At 52.1% G+C, this 13,724-nt stretch overlaps 1 long non-coding RNA gene across 1 annotated transcript; it reads right to left on the bottom strand.

The window, feature by feature from the left end:
* Positions 1-5,157: 5,157 nt before the first annotated feature.
* Positions 5,158-12,369, bottom strand: LOC138921217 (uncharacterized). Its single transcript, XR_011433625.1, has 2 exons — positions 12,200-12,369; positions 5,158-11,697 (listed from the first exon to the last, which is right to left on the bottom strand). It is a non-coding gene; the product is annotated as an uncharacterized lncRNA (long non-coding RNA).
* Positions 12,370-13,724: the final 1,355 nt, after the last annotated feature.

Here is a 13,724-nt window from a genome sequence, read left to right as displayed (position 1 = left end):
TGACCTCTCCGGCCCTCGTTCCTCTCCTGTAAAATCGGGATCATGCTACCTGCTCTCTACTTGATTCAGAGTCATTGGGAGAGGCGGCGAGGAAATTAATGTAAAGCTCCTCTGGAAAAGATAAGGAGCTCTAACAGAATGGGTTTTTTTATTTTAGCCCTATACATCTCCACTGAACTCATTAGCTGCGAGTCAAGGGCACAGATGCCAAACCAGGCCAGAAATTATTTGGTGACAACTCCTGAAGATATGCAACCTAGTGTTTGTGTCTTCAGCATGACCTTCAAAAGTTTTCCCTGTAATTAAGGACCAGATAACTCACAGAGCCACACCCTTGCTTGGGTGAATTTATGGCCTGTGATAAGATAGTCTCAATGCAGCTACTATATTTTTAAAAGACAATCACTCCTGACCAGGATGATCAAACATTCTTCCAAATGCCAAGACTCTGGAGGGAATAAATGCAAGCGGGAGCCAGGTCAAAGATGCCAGGCTGATGGGGATCATGCACCAGGGGATGTGAAATCGCTTGAAGGAAATATACATCCCCAGACCACGGCCTCTGGTCTTCTCGTCTGGGATGCTTCTGAGCAGCTGACCCACTTGTTCTTTGCACAGGAGCCACTGCATTATTAGAAAATGAGGCATTCTCCATACGCTGCCTCCACATATGCACCCCACCATAGTGGGGGTGTGGAAGGCACCAGAGCCCCCTCCCCTGTGTGCTTAGCTCCATCCCTGACCAGCTACTTCACTGAGACATACAAACGCTCTGCCTCTATTCCTCCAGTCTGAGTTTAGCGACTATGCAAACACCAATGCAGAATACCCAATGGCACTCTTTTGGTGACAAGAAACAGACACCAACTCAAACAGGTTTAAGCAAGAAAGGGTAATTTGATGGCTTGTGTACCTGAATCATCCAGGGGTTCAAACTATGATTTCAGAGCCAGTCTCTCTCCCTCCTTTCCTCCTTTCCCCGTTTCTCCTCTCCCTTCCCTCCCCTTCTCCCATGTTCTCTCTGTTTCTCTTTCTCTTCTCCATCTCTCTTCTCCACTGCTCTCCATTTTATTTTGCTCCCAGACAGACTCTCACCTCATGGTGACAGAATAGCTGCCAACACCTCCAGGCTTCCTCCTCATAGCTCCAGAAAGAAATCTTCTGTCCTCCTGAAGATTCCTACAGAAACCCTGGAATCCACCCTGACTGGCAAAGATCAGGCCACTTGCCCAACCCTGAGCCAATCACTGTGGCCAAGGGGACTGGACCTGCTGGGTGGCTTAGGCCATTCACGTGCCACACCTGGGGCCCTGGGGTGATATTGACTCCAGCCAGAGCATGTGGCGGTCAAGTAGAGGACTGTGGTTTGACTGACAGAGGGAGAGGAAAACGGGAAGTTGAACAGGCAAACAGCAAAGCCGTGCGTATTACAATCAGTCTTCAGTTCTAAATTCTTAGGAAAATGTCAGGGTATTGGAAAGATCATTTATTTAAAGAAAGCGAGAAGGCAATGTTTAATTTTAAATGTAATCCTTCAAAGAATTAAATAAGAATCAAAAAGCCACATTCCAGAGATGTTCATAATTATGCTATTTAAATAGTAAGACAACTGTTCCGCCGCAGCTGGACGTTCCGCGAAGTAAATCACGGCGCCTCGTCCTAACGCAACATTACGCAGCCTTCACAGCGATAATCAGGAAGGCGCAAAACGCCTCCGAGAGAAAGTAAAGTGAACGCATAAAACAAATCGTATCCGTGCTGTTTACACAACTATCAAAAAATTCAATGCTTGGGGCAAAGATTGGGAGGGGATATAGAAAGATGAGAGAATTTTCATTTGCTGGCACAAGCTGATTTTTTGTGTTATAAGTAATTGAAATAAGAAAAAAAAAATCAGATGGATGAATCCAACACAATGGAACTCTTCCCTTGGCTGTGTGCTCCCTGGGAGGGTTCCACAGGCTCCCCGGGCCCCTGTCCTCTGCAGCTGTCCTCTGCACCAACACGGATACAAGCTGGGACCCAGCCCCTGTCGGCTGTAATCTACGAAGGCAGGTGGATGTGGACGCTGGGCATAAAACAAGGAAGTGTTCTTGCCCGAGGGTGAAACATCACCGTGGGATGTGTGCTCGCTTGGGAAGAGTCTCCCCAGATTCACGTCTTTCCCAGAACCTCAGATTGGGACCATATTTGAAAATAGAGTCATGGCAGATGTAATTAGTTAAGATGAGGTCATACTGGAGTAGTGTGGACTCTTAATCCAATATGACTGCTCTTCTTATGATCAGAGGAGATAGACAGACACACAGGGGAGGCCATGGGACAACAGAGGCAAGGAGTGAAGTGATGCATCCATAAGTCGAGGAATGCTGGCCGCCACTAGGAACTGGGAGAGATAAGGACAGACTCTCCTCTGGAGCCTGCAGAGGGAACACGGCTCAGCTGATACCTTGATTTTCGACTTCTGGTCTCCAGAGCTGTGAGAGAATACATTTCTGTTGTTTTAATCCCCCAGTCTGTGGTGCTTTGTTATGGCAACTCCAGGAAACTAATACAGGATACAACATCTGGGAATCAGACAGATGTGGGCCCTTATGCAATCTGCCAGAAGCCACTGTGAACGGGCTCCAGGTGGGACCATGGAAGGGAACTGGGGTGGCAGAGCCTGGTTCTGGGCGAGCTGGGTCCCTAGGCAGCCGGCCATGTCAGTGACCCAAGCCAAGGGCGTGTCTTCAGTGCAGAGTGCTCTGGGCTGGCTCCTCAAACGGCCCCCCCTGCAGGCCTCACTCAAATTCACATTTTCAGTACCTTTCACAGCACCCGACTAGCGTTTGTCATAAGTGGTGTTGCCGATTCAGCACCCCCTAACCCTCGCAAGCCCCCAAAGCCATTCCCAATTATTATTAGTCTCAATAAAAATTGTGTGCTGGTTCCGCAAATATAGTGAGGGACGGGTCCCTGACCCCGGCTTCAACCAAAGAGCCCACCACGAGCCTCTGTGCCAGGCTGTCCATCACGTCTCAGCTCCATGCTCAGCATTCTGCGCCTGGCCGTCTACCCACACGGTGGGGAGCCGGAAAGACTCTAGTTTCCAGGTCCCCCTGCCAGCTGGCCTCCTGTTAGGTCCTGCCGATGGGGAGCCACAGTATGTGGGAGAAGGAAGGCGAGGAGAAGCGATGCATTCTGGGTTTGGGCAAGAGGTCAGGAGCGGCAGCCACCGGCAGGAACTGATTTGGGTCTGTGCTTAGGCAGCTCATTTCCCGTAGCAGCCGCATCCACAGAAGAGCAGTCACGTGGCGCCGCGCAACATTATCTCCCTTTTCTCCTTCTGCCATAAGTGTGGCAGCAGCTTCCAGAAGCTGGATATCTGTGGTCATCTTCCTCCTTCTGCACCACCAGCTTTTGCAGCCAATTTTTGTATGAAATCCTCTCTGTTTGATAAATGCAGCGTGACTTGATGTCCTCCCTGGACACGGACTGCCCCGCACTCCTGTGTGGATCTTCCTGACTCCTGGTTGCACAGCTCCAGGCCAATATCCTTCTCAGCGCTGCCATGACAGCAATCGTCTCGTCTGCTTCCAGGCTTTTTATTTTGTGTCTTTCCCATTGCAAAGTAAAAGCCCCAGGAGAAGGACCCTCCCTGGCTTGTCACCACCACATCCCCAGACTCCTGGAGAGACCCCATCAATACTTCTTTGATTGGAGAAGCCCACTCACCAGGAGAGGAGGACCCAGGTTATCAGAGCTGCCAGGCTGAGTCTCAGAGGGGAAGTGGGAGCACCTCAAACTCATCCTGCCTGTGGTTCCAACACATCCTCCGACAGGGACAGGGCAGAGGCAGGAGCTGGACCCTGGGGTCCCCAAAGCCTCTCTCCCCTGACATGCCCCTCCTCCCTGACCTGCCCCTCCTCCCTGAACACCCCTCCTGCCTGACACGCCCCTTCTCTCTGACATGCCCCTCCTCCCTGACATGCCCCTGCTCTCTGACATGCCCCTCCTCCCTGACATGCCCCTCCCTTTCCTCATCCGTCCACCTCCTCTGCTCTGCATTCAGCTCGCACTCTCCCTGCTTGGTTCCCAGGGTGGCAGAGGGTGACAGAGCCCCTCCTGGGTGCTCCCATACCTGACTCCCTGGAGGCGGCCGTCCGCGTGCCCCTGAGGCACAGCCTTCCAGGTCCATTTCCCCAGTCGGCTAGTGAGCTTCCTTGGGGCCTGGCGCACCTCTTGTGAGACTTGGGCTCCTGAGATCTCACAGGGGGCCAACACACAGCTACGGATGACGAATGTGTGAAGGAGCTGGATGGATTAGCAGGGTGAGAGAGAGAGCTGGGGGTAAGCACCAGGCCAAGCTTCAAACAACCCTCCCCAAATTGAAGAATTAATTCAGTGAATAATAACCATTTGCCAGATTTCAGGCCGTTTGCCTCCCTCCCCTCATTCAGTCTCCCCAAGGCCATCAGAAAGTCATTCCATTATCCCACCCAAAAGATGAGGAGGCCAGTTCCCTTGCCTAAAGCCACACAAGGGGGTAGAAACGTGAATGTAACCCCAGCAATACTGGTTTTCAGGGCCCCTTCTGTTCCTCCATCTCTTGATGCACCGTCTGATGCTGGCCAGGTGGGTCATCTTCATCCTTGCTCTCACTGACATGGGGAAGCTGAGCCCCCGGGTGTGGAGCCAGGCCGCCTGGACTCAAACCCTGCCTTGGCCACTTCCAGGACTCAGAACCCTGGGCATGTTGCTGGACTCTCTGAGCTCAGCTTCTTTCTCCATGAAACAGGATTAGAATGGCATCTGCCTCACGGAATTGTGAGGATTAAGTCACGTGATGGGAGGACGGTGCCTGGCACACGGCACAGGATTAGCACGGGTTCTCAGAGCGTTAAAGCGGCGTTGCCCATCATCAACACTGCCCTCGAGCTCTCCAAGATCCAGTTCAAGTGAGGAGGGAAGAGAGGGATGAAGTGGACCCTGGAGGTCAGAGGCTGCTCCTTTCTTCTTAGTACTGCCCAGAAGCCACACCAATGCCAGCCCTCGCAAGCCTGCGCTCTCCCCCCACCACTGGGCTTCCCCTTGAAATATAATGGGAGCCACATGTGTAATTTTAAATCTTCCAGCAACCACAATTTAGAAACTGTAAAAGAAAAACAGATAAAATTAATTTTCATATTATTTTTTATTGCATTATACTATTTAACCCAATATATCAAAAACATGGTCATTTCAAAATATAATCAATATAAAAATTATTAATGAAACACTTACATCCCTTGTTTTGGTACTAAGTCTTTGAAATCCAGTGCGTATTTGACACAGCCCATGTCACTTAGGACGAGCCACCGTTCAAGCACTCAGTAGCCACATGTGGCTCGTGGCTGCCGTATTGGAGAGCGCAGCTCTGGAGACACAAGCCAAGCTGGCAGGAACTGAAATTCTGTGGTTACCTGAGAACCAGCATGTGGGTGTCCCCTTGTGTCTAAGAGGCAAATGGGACCATGTGTCCACGCTGAGCAGCGCAGGCCACCGCTCAACAGCGTCCCCTCCTCCAGGGCAGGGCTCCGCGGCACTGAAGGCTGCAGCATGTCCTTCCATGGAGGAGGGGCAGCCGGACTGTAATGCGACCGCTTTAAGACTAAAGTAGAGCCAATTGCTTCATCCTTCGCTGTAGCTGCAGGCGCCCCGTGGAAGCATAGAGCCTCCAGGAGCTTAGTTCTGACCCTGGTCAAAAATAACTGCACGTCAAGGTCTGCTTTGATGGATAAGTCTTTGTCTGAGGCATGAGGCCCTCAGAAAACTCTGCAAAAGCAAGTTCGAGAATGCTTTGGAACTGGACGGGCTGGGCAGCAGGAGCCACGTTCCTGAGGCTGCCAGGGGAATTCTTGTCCTCTTAGGGGCAGCTTGCTACATATACACCGTAGAATGTCTGGTGCCTGGGCTGCACAGGTCCCCTGAGACCATCACTCACTGCTTCCCCAGGGACCAGACCAGGCAGCCTGAACGGGACAGCCACCTCAGGCAACGCCAGCCCAGACACGGCTCTGCCCCCCCGGGCTCATGGAGGGAGGTTCAGCACAAAAGGAAAGCTCTCATTTGGGCATCAGCAGCCCCGGGTTTGGGTCCCGGGCTTTCCATTAACCAGCTGTGTGACCTTGGGCCATTTGCTTGGTCTCTCTGATCCTCATTTCTCAAACATACAATGTGTAGACAGCATCGACATTTCAGGGGGGTTCTGAGGGTGAGATGAGCCACAGATAAAAGCCCCCAGAGGGTGCCCGGCCCACAGTAAGCATTGGCTATAGGATACGGCTGCCCTGTGAGTGTCAGAGAGGCCGAGAAGCACGGCGTTAAGGACACAGGCCCTAGAATCAGAGTAGGTTCGAATCCCCATCCCATCAGTTACAACTGTGACCACTGGCAACAAACTACTCAACTTCCCGGCGTCTCCATTTCCTTGTCTGTGACATAAGAAGAACAAAGTTACCTCCCCATGAGGAGACAAGTTAGCACATACAAACATACTGAGTGTTGAGGGGTAGCTAACAAGAGCCATGTGTCAGATGCTATCGTTGTGTCATCATCCTCATTGCCTCGGTTATAAAGCGGAATGTTAGCTCACGGGGTTCTGGTCTTCATTTTAGACACCAGGGACTGAGCCCCAGAGAAGTTACATGGTCCTCCCCAAGCATCACAGCCAGCTAGTGAGTGACACCATCAACACTCGGTACCCAGCCTTGCGACGCTTGGACTGCGACCACTTTCACAACCGCCCGTGAGCTTCAAAGCATTTCTGTTCTAGTCACGGCAGAGGCGCAGGAACCTGTGTAGCCACAGCAGCCCTACTCCTCTGACCCTGGGGATGGGAACGACGGCCCCCAGGACGCTGGGCAAGATCCCCCAGTACTCACCATCCTTTCCTTTGGTCGTCGTCCACGCACTTCCCCTCCCTCCTGGCAGTGGGATGCTCTGATGGTTTGATTGCGTTGACTGAATTCCATGAAGTTCAATCAAGACGTAAATTACCTTCCTCCCACCGGTGTCCTTCACCTGTGCTGGGCTGGAGCCACCTGGCCCAACTCGGCTGTCAGGGGTGCACCTGCAGGCTGCTCTAGGGACTTTCAGGGATTGCAATGGTCAGGGCCACCCACCAGCATGTATGATGTTTTTCTGCAAATTTTTGAAAGGCCCCCTGAGGATGGAAGTATTAGACAATGGGTGCCTCTTCCTCTGGGCTGATGCAGCCCCCCTGCTGGGATGCAAGACCTGGCAAACAGAGCTCTCATGGGGTTTTAACATCTGCTCATCCATTTGGCCAGACACCAACCTGTGCAACTGTACTTGGTGATCCTGAATGAGTTTCACTCCTGGCAGTTAAAAGTTCAATCCAATTTAAATCAGAACTTCAATTTTCTCATGCAATTTGGCACTTCTTCCTCCAATTTCTGACCAGACCATGAATTTAGCTGATCAGAAGTAAGCAGGGAACACGGTCTGTGATTTCTCTTAATAGCTACTGCTCTGACTCCTCCACGGCTGGGTGAGGAACTGAAGATAGCCTTGAAGGATAAAGTCTTTGTTGATGGGGTTGCTGCAAAGTGGCCATGAAGCTCTCTGGTGACTAATGCCCAGCTCTGGCTTTTCTCTCGTAAGGTACTTTTTGTCTGGGCTTCTGTGTTTTAGATTCTCTCCCCACAATCATGGGCCTCCACATTGCAATTCCCTGACTTGGAGATGTCCTCTCTGTGGTAGGCATTGTCGCTGGCCACCAATATGTGGTTCTCCTCTACTGCACTTTCCTGTGGCCTTGAAATCTGGCACGGCCACATGACCTGTTTGATAGATGTGGTGTGATGTTTAATTACCACTGCTCAGCTCCTCAGCTGCTGCCACTGTGCCCATGGAAACATGTGGAGTCTTCATGAAATTGAAACAGCGGGGGTTGGTGGCCATGGAAAAGAGTCACCCTGGAGAGCTGCTGGGAGCTTGCAAGAAATCAACTTTTGTTGGGCTGTTCCACTGAAGTTTGGGGGTTGTTTGTTACTGTGGCATGACCAGGCCTCGCCTGACCAGTTCAGCCTGCTGATGGAACTCTGTGGCTCCTCCTGAGCTCCCCACAGCCACTGTCCTGCTGGTTGGCCCGCTCATGCAGGCAGCTCTTTTGGACTGGGTCTTCTCAAGACACTTCGAGTCTGGCTATTTTCCACGACAACCACTAAGCTCCCGGGGAAACCAGTGACTTGACTCTCCTCATCCTCAAACTCTGGAAATCCAGGCCTCTCCCATCTCTTCACCAGGCGAGAGTCAGGGCCAGTCCTGGGCTCCACGAAGTCCGGGACTCAGGTTCAACATTTCCAAGGGCTATTGCATCACCGGCATCTGTGGCGCCCAGCAACATGGGGGACAGTGTGGCTCTGAGGCAAGGAAACGGGGTTCTTACAGACAGGCAGGCCCCGTGCCCACAGGGCAGTCTTCTTGAAGCTTCCGTCACTTGAGTTGGGCACAGAATTCACCCTGTGCCCTGGCCCAGGGCGACGACGGGACTAGGTGGACACTCATCTCTGATCAACTTCTTTTGAGTTTCTCATCTGCTCTCATGTGTGCCGGAGGGGGTGACAGGGTCACAGAACCAGTCTCACTGTCCCAGAAAGTTCCACATCTCATTAGAAAGTTCTCGCCCCACTTCTCCTTTGAACCTGGGCAGAGGAGTTATCTACTGATCTCAGTTCTGGGGCCTCCTCTGCGACTCCAAGATGAGGGGAACTCCCACCAACACCATAGTCTTATTGCAATCGTGTTGTTGTTTCTAGTCCTTGTTTTAGAATTTGAGTTACTAATATTGTGCTCTCCATAGGAGGAACCGAGGCTCTTCACCAATAGAATTCAGCCTGAAAGCCCAGGGGTGATGTCACCTCCATTAACTGATAGTCACCATTATTGTGTCGACAACATGAACGTGACAATGTTTTTAAGATCCCGAGCTGCTACTTGTTGAGAAGGTGCTAGACAGAGGCTGCTGCTTCCATCAAAGCCGGGGTCATGCCCTTGCTGCCTCGGGTCCCCTCGTGCTACTGTCCATTCTGCTCTGTTTCTCACTCATTTTCCAAACATCACCATGTGTGCGCCTCTGACTGTTGGTACATCTCTTGTGTTTTCCTCTTTCTTTGACCAACTCTCCTTCACTGGATTTCTCTGCCTCTGTGTGTGTGTGCGTGTGTGCGTGCGCACACATCTGCACCTGTTTTTTTCTTAAAATGTGAAAAAAAGAGAAATGTTTGTAAGAACACCTAAACGTTCTAACGTAAACCATGAGGAGGTTGGACTAGATAATTGATAATGATGAGGTGATGATGATGGTGGTGATGACGGTGTTGATAGTGATGCTGATGATGGTAGTGGCAGTGATGACATTGTTAACTAACATCTGTGCAGGGCTTGCTGTGTGTTGCTTTGTGCTGAACCTTTCTATGCATCTTATCTCGTCTCATCCTCCCCCTGAGGCAGACACCGTGATGAGCCCCACTTGGGAGCTGAGGCACAGAGGCTAGGAAGCATTCCCAAGGTCATGCAGCCAATACAGAGAAGTGAAAACCTCTGTAATGCTTTGGCTTTCTGGAAGAAAGTAAGAAAAAACTCTGAGTGCCCTTCTAAGAATTCTTGGGACTTAGGTAAGAACACGTGCCCTGGGGCGTATTGATCGCCCGTGGGAGATCACAGGTGGAAGGGGAGAGCAGGGTTACTGGGGAGCAGAGAGAGAGGTCAGGGCTCCAGGAAGCCAGCGCAAAGGTGGAACCGATTGAGATCAGCTGCCAGGAGAGGCAGACGGGGCCACCAGCCTCCCTGGGGAGGATTCGGCCTTCTGCAAATGTTCGATGCAAATACCTCCAGCTCAGGTAGCATCCAGCTGGCAGCGTAGGCTGCTAACAAGGATGGCAGGCTCACAGAGGGGGTCCTCGGAGGAGTCACTGCATGAAAGGTAATTTCATTCTGTGCTATTAGCCACCATACCTCATTGGATTAAGAGCACCTGACAAAGCTCATAATTTTACACTCTGGCTGGAAAATTTTGCACACTGAGAAGTAGAAGACAAGAAATGATGACATCCCCACTGCTCTCAGCCTTCCACAGCCCTAGTCCATTGTGCCCGGTCCCTGGCATCCCTAAGTGGATTTAAGCACTTGACACCAGGCTGCTGGCCCCATCGCTAAAATATCGCACCCAGCGCGGTCAGGACATGGACTACAGCCCAATAAAACAACAGCCCCAAAGTCAGCAAGGTCAGAATTTGGAAATTATTCACCCCTTCCCACTCAGTCTACTTCACGGACTTCAAATTGATCTGTCTAATCTCTTATCTGTAGCTATGAAATTGTATTTCCCTCTTAATAGGCCTACAAATGTTATAGATGAATAGTTCAATAGCAGGCGGAGTGGGAAGCAGCAGGCATACTAAAGAGGGACATAAGCTCCTCGCACCCACAGCCCGAGCTGCCAGACCCCCTCAGTGCCTGGAATTTCAATCAGCTCCGGCCGGCATCTGGCCAAAGGGATGGGGACACACAGCCCACCTGCTGCAGAGAGGCAAATGTGTGTGTGTGTGTTGGGGTGCACGGGGTGCCAAACAGGGCAAGAGGTGGGAGGGAGGGGAGCTTCCCCCCACTGGGCTCCTTCCCATAGGGGTACCCCTCCCTGGTCAGATCCCCCTTCCCTTTCTTCTCTCACAAAACTGAGCTTGCCTCCCTCTGCCTTAAGTCTTCCATGGCTCCCCAGTGACTTAAGGGTCTGCCCCAATCCCTGAAGTTTGCATTGTACTCAGGGACTCATTATTTTTATCCCACTTCCCATCCCAAACTCACCTCTCTCTGCACCTCACTCAAACTCCTTCACTGTGGCTTCTTGCCTCTGTCCTATTTCCTACTGCCTGGGTGCGCTTCTCTCCTCCTTTCTTTTCCTGGACGATTCCGCTTTACCTCCAAAGCTAATGGGGGTGACAGGCTCCCCCAGGGACCCTTCCTGTCCCACAGGCACCCATGCCCACTATAGTGGGTTGAGTGGTGGCACCCAGCTATGTCTGTGTCCTAACACCCAGAACCTGTAAATTCAAACTTATTTGGAAAAAGGGCTTTTGCAGATGTAATTCAGAATCTTGAGATGAGATCATCTTGCGTAAGGATGGGTCCCTAAATCCAATGACAAGTGTCCTTACAAGAAAGAGGCAGAGGGAGATTTGAGACACAGAGACACAGGGAAGGAGTCCATGTGAAGACCAGGCGGAGACTGGAGAGATGTGTCTACGAGCCAAGGGGCGTCAAGGATGGCCAGCAGCCCCCGGAAGCTGGGGGAGGCACGCAAGGATCCTCCCCTAGAGCCGTGAGAGGGCGAGTCCTCCTGTCAACACCTTGACTGTGGGCCTCTGGCCTGCGGGAGAGTCAGCGTCTGTGGCTTTACACTCTCTGGATGGTGGTCATTTGGTCCAGTAGCCCCAGGAAGCTCCTAGGTTCGCCGAGCTGGGTTACACCCTGGAACACACACCACACTCCCTAGACACGTCTCCCCTCTGTGGTGGCATCCGAGTCGGCGTCACCTACCTCTGTCCTTTCTTCACTGGGCTGTGAGCTCCCCCACTGAGGGGTCCCCTGTCATTGCTGTCTCCCCTGCCCAGCTCAGGGCCTGGGACTTGTCGGAGGCACGATATGCTCCTGCTGTGTGATGAACAAAATGGAACAGACTGGAATTGTGGGGCTGCCAAAGGGGACCCCTGCCCCCGGCCCTTCCTCTCAGGAATGGGGAGCCCAAGGCGTTCGAGGCCCGCAGCCCGCTGCCTGTTTGACAAACCCTCAGTGCAGCTCCCACCAATGCCCCAGCAGCAACTTCCTGCAGGTTTATTCCCGAGGGACAAATGCATGTCCCTGGCAGGATCTTCCCCTCCTCGTGACCTCCTTGGGAGGGGTCCTCCCACCCCTCGGGGTTAAGGGGACAATCAGGCTCCATTCAGGAAGCAAACAGACTCTCCAGCACCAGAAACAGGTGGAAAGAAGAGAGTCATCAAAATAAGGCCAACAAATACTCACCAAGCATCTACTGCGCGCGGGGGGGCAGGGGTGGGGCAGGCAGGCAAGGGTGTGGCCCCCACCCTCATGTTGGTCAGCCCCTCAGTCCCCGCAGGAGTCCCCACCAGGAGGGTGCCACAGCTTGTTTACCAACCACGGGGCTTAGTGGTGCCGCCTCTGCGCCATTACGGAGGCTCCCTGTTGGCATCGAAGTCGCTGGAGCCCCAGAGTCTCGACTGTCAAAGTGTCATCTCATTTACTGGCTGGTCACTTTTCATTATATTCTGCTCTGGTCTGATCCCCAGGAGAATCTCCGATGCTGGGAAGATGCAGCCTGCCGACCAATGACAGCAGAGCCCTTCTGGATGCCCCGCCCTCTCTCCACAGCCTGTCACTCACCCCACGGTGGGTCACCAGCCTGGTCAGCTTATATCAGCCATTAGCCAGGGTCCGGGGCCCTGTAAGCTCTTGGCGTCATTGTCACCATCCTGCCACGTGCCAGGCACTCTGCTGGGCCAAGTGCAGCCAGCAGAAGCAACTGAGACACAGGCCATGCCCTTGGGAGCTGGAGAGCACGTTAGACTGGAGAGCAAGTTAGACAGAGACTGGGGCCCAAACTCCTCTGTGGTTCTCAGAGGTCAGTGGAGGGACTAGGCCTTCTGGGGGACACTCAAGGAAGATTCCGGAGTGGGGTAGAAAGTTGAGTTTGCTATTGAAGAGTGGATAAGATTTGAGCGAGTAGGCAAAGGGAGGTGGAGACCTCCAATGTCTGAAAGAAGAAACCAGAAAAGGCACGGAGGCAGGGATGGCAGGCACGGTGTTATGGCTAGAGGACAATCATGGGATTAAGGGCTCCTGGTGGCCTGGGTTCGCTTCCCAGCCCTGCCACCTATTGGTTGTCCAGGTTATCTAATATTTCTACAACTCAATTTCTCACCTGTACAAATGCTGAGAAACGTAGATTGAAGGAAGGACCTGGTAACTAGCACGTGCTTCTGAGTGTCAGCCCCCGTCATTTGAAGGAGAAGGCATAGGGATGGGGGGTTAAAGGTCGGCTCTGAGAGTTGGGACATTTTCCTGTGGGGAAGAGCAATTGCAGCCTGATTAAGTTGTCAGGACCAGAGTGATGCTTCAAAATTCATAAAATGGAGAGAGGCTGGATGGGGGAGACGACTTCGTGACGCCAGGAGAAGTGACGAGGGATGACAGCGAGTGACAAGGAGGAGCTGTGGGAGAGAAACTGTGCCAGAATCTGTAGACCCTAAAGCTCACTGGTTAGCTGAGAGGCTAGAGGAAGAAATGGGTGAGTCCAGTTTTTGTCCCTGAGCGATGAGAGGTTAGGGCGCTGTTAGGAGGAAGGAAGAATAAGGAAATTAAAAAGTAAGAAGAGGAGAGCCGGGAAGTTCAGTTTTTGACATGTCGACTTTGAGCTGGGCAGGACGTCTACTCGGGGACTTCCCAGAAGACAAGACAGGAACTCGAGAAAGAGCCGAGTCCAGACCCAGGTTTCAAAGTCACGCTCATCTAGCAGGGACACATGGGGATCAGAGTCATCCTCAGAATTCTGCTTACTCAAAACACGTGAGAGGAAGACTTATTCATTAAGAATGTTTTCAGCTGCAAGTAATGGAAAAAATCAACTGAAAAATTGACACTTTTTTCCCATAAAACAGGAAGCT

The sequence above is a fragment of the Equus caballus genome, chromosome 2, assembly GCF_041296265.1.
Source record: "Equus caballus isolate H_3958 breed thoroughbred chromosome 2, TB-T2T, whole genome shotgun sequence".
NCBI lineage: Eukaryota > Metazoa > Chordata > Mammalia > Perissodactyla > Equidae > Equus > Equus caballus.
Note: the sequence above shows the minus strand (reverse complement) of the source record. Positions and strands in the feature narration are given on the sequence as shown.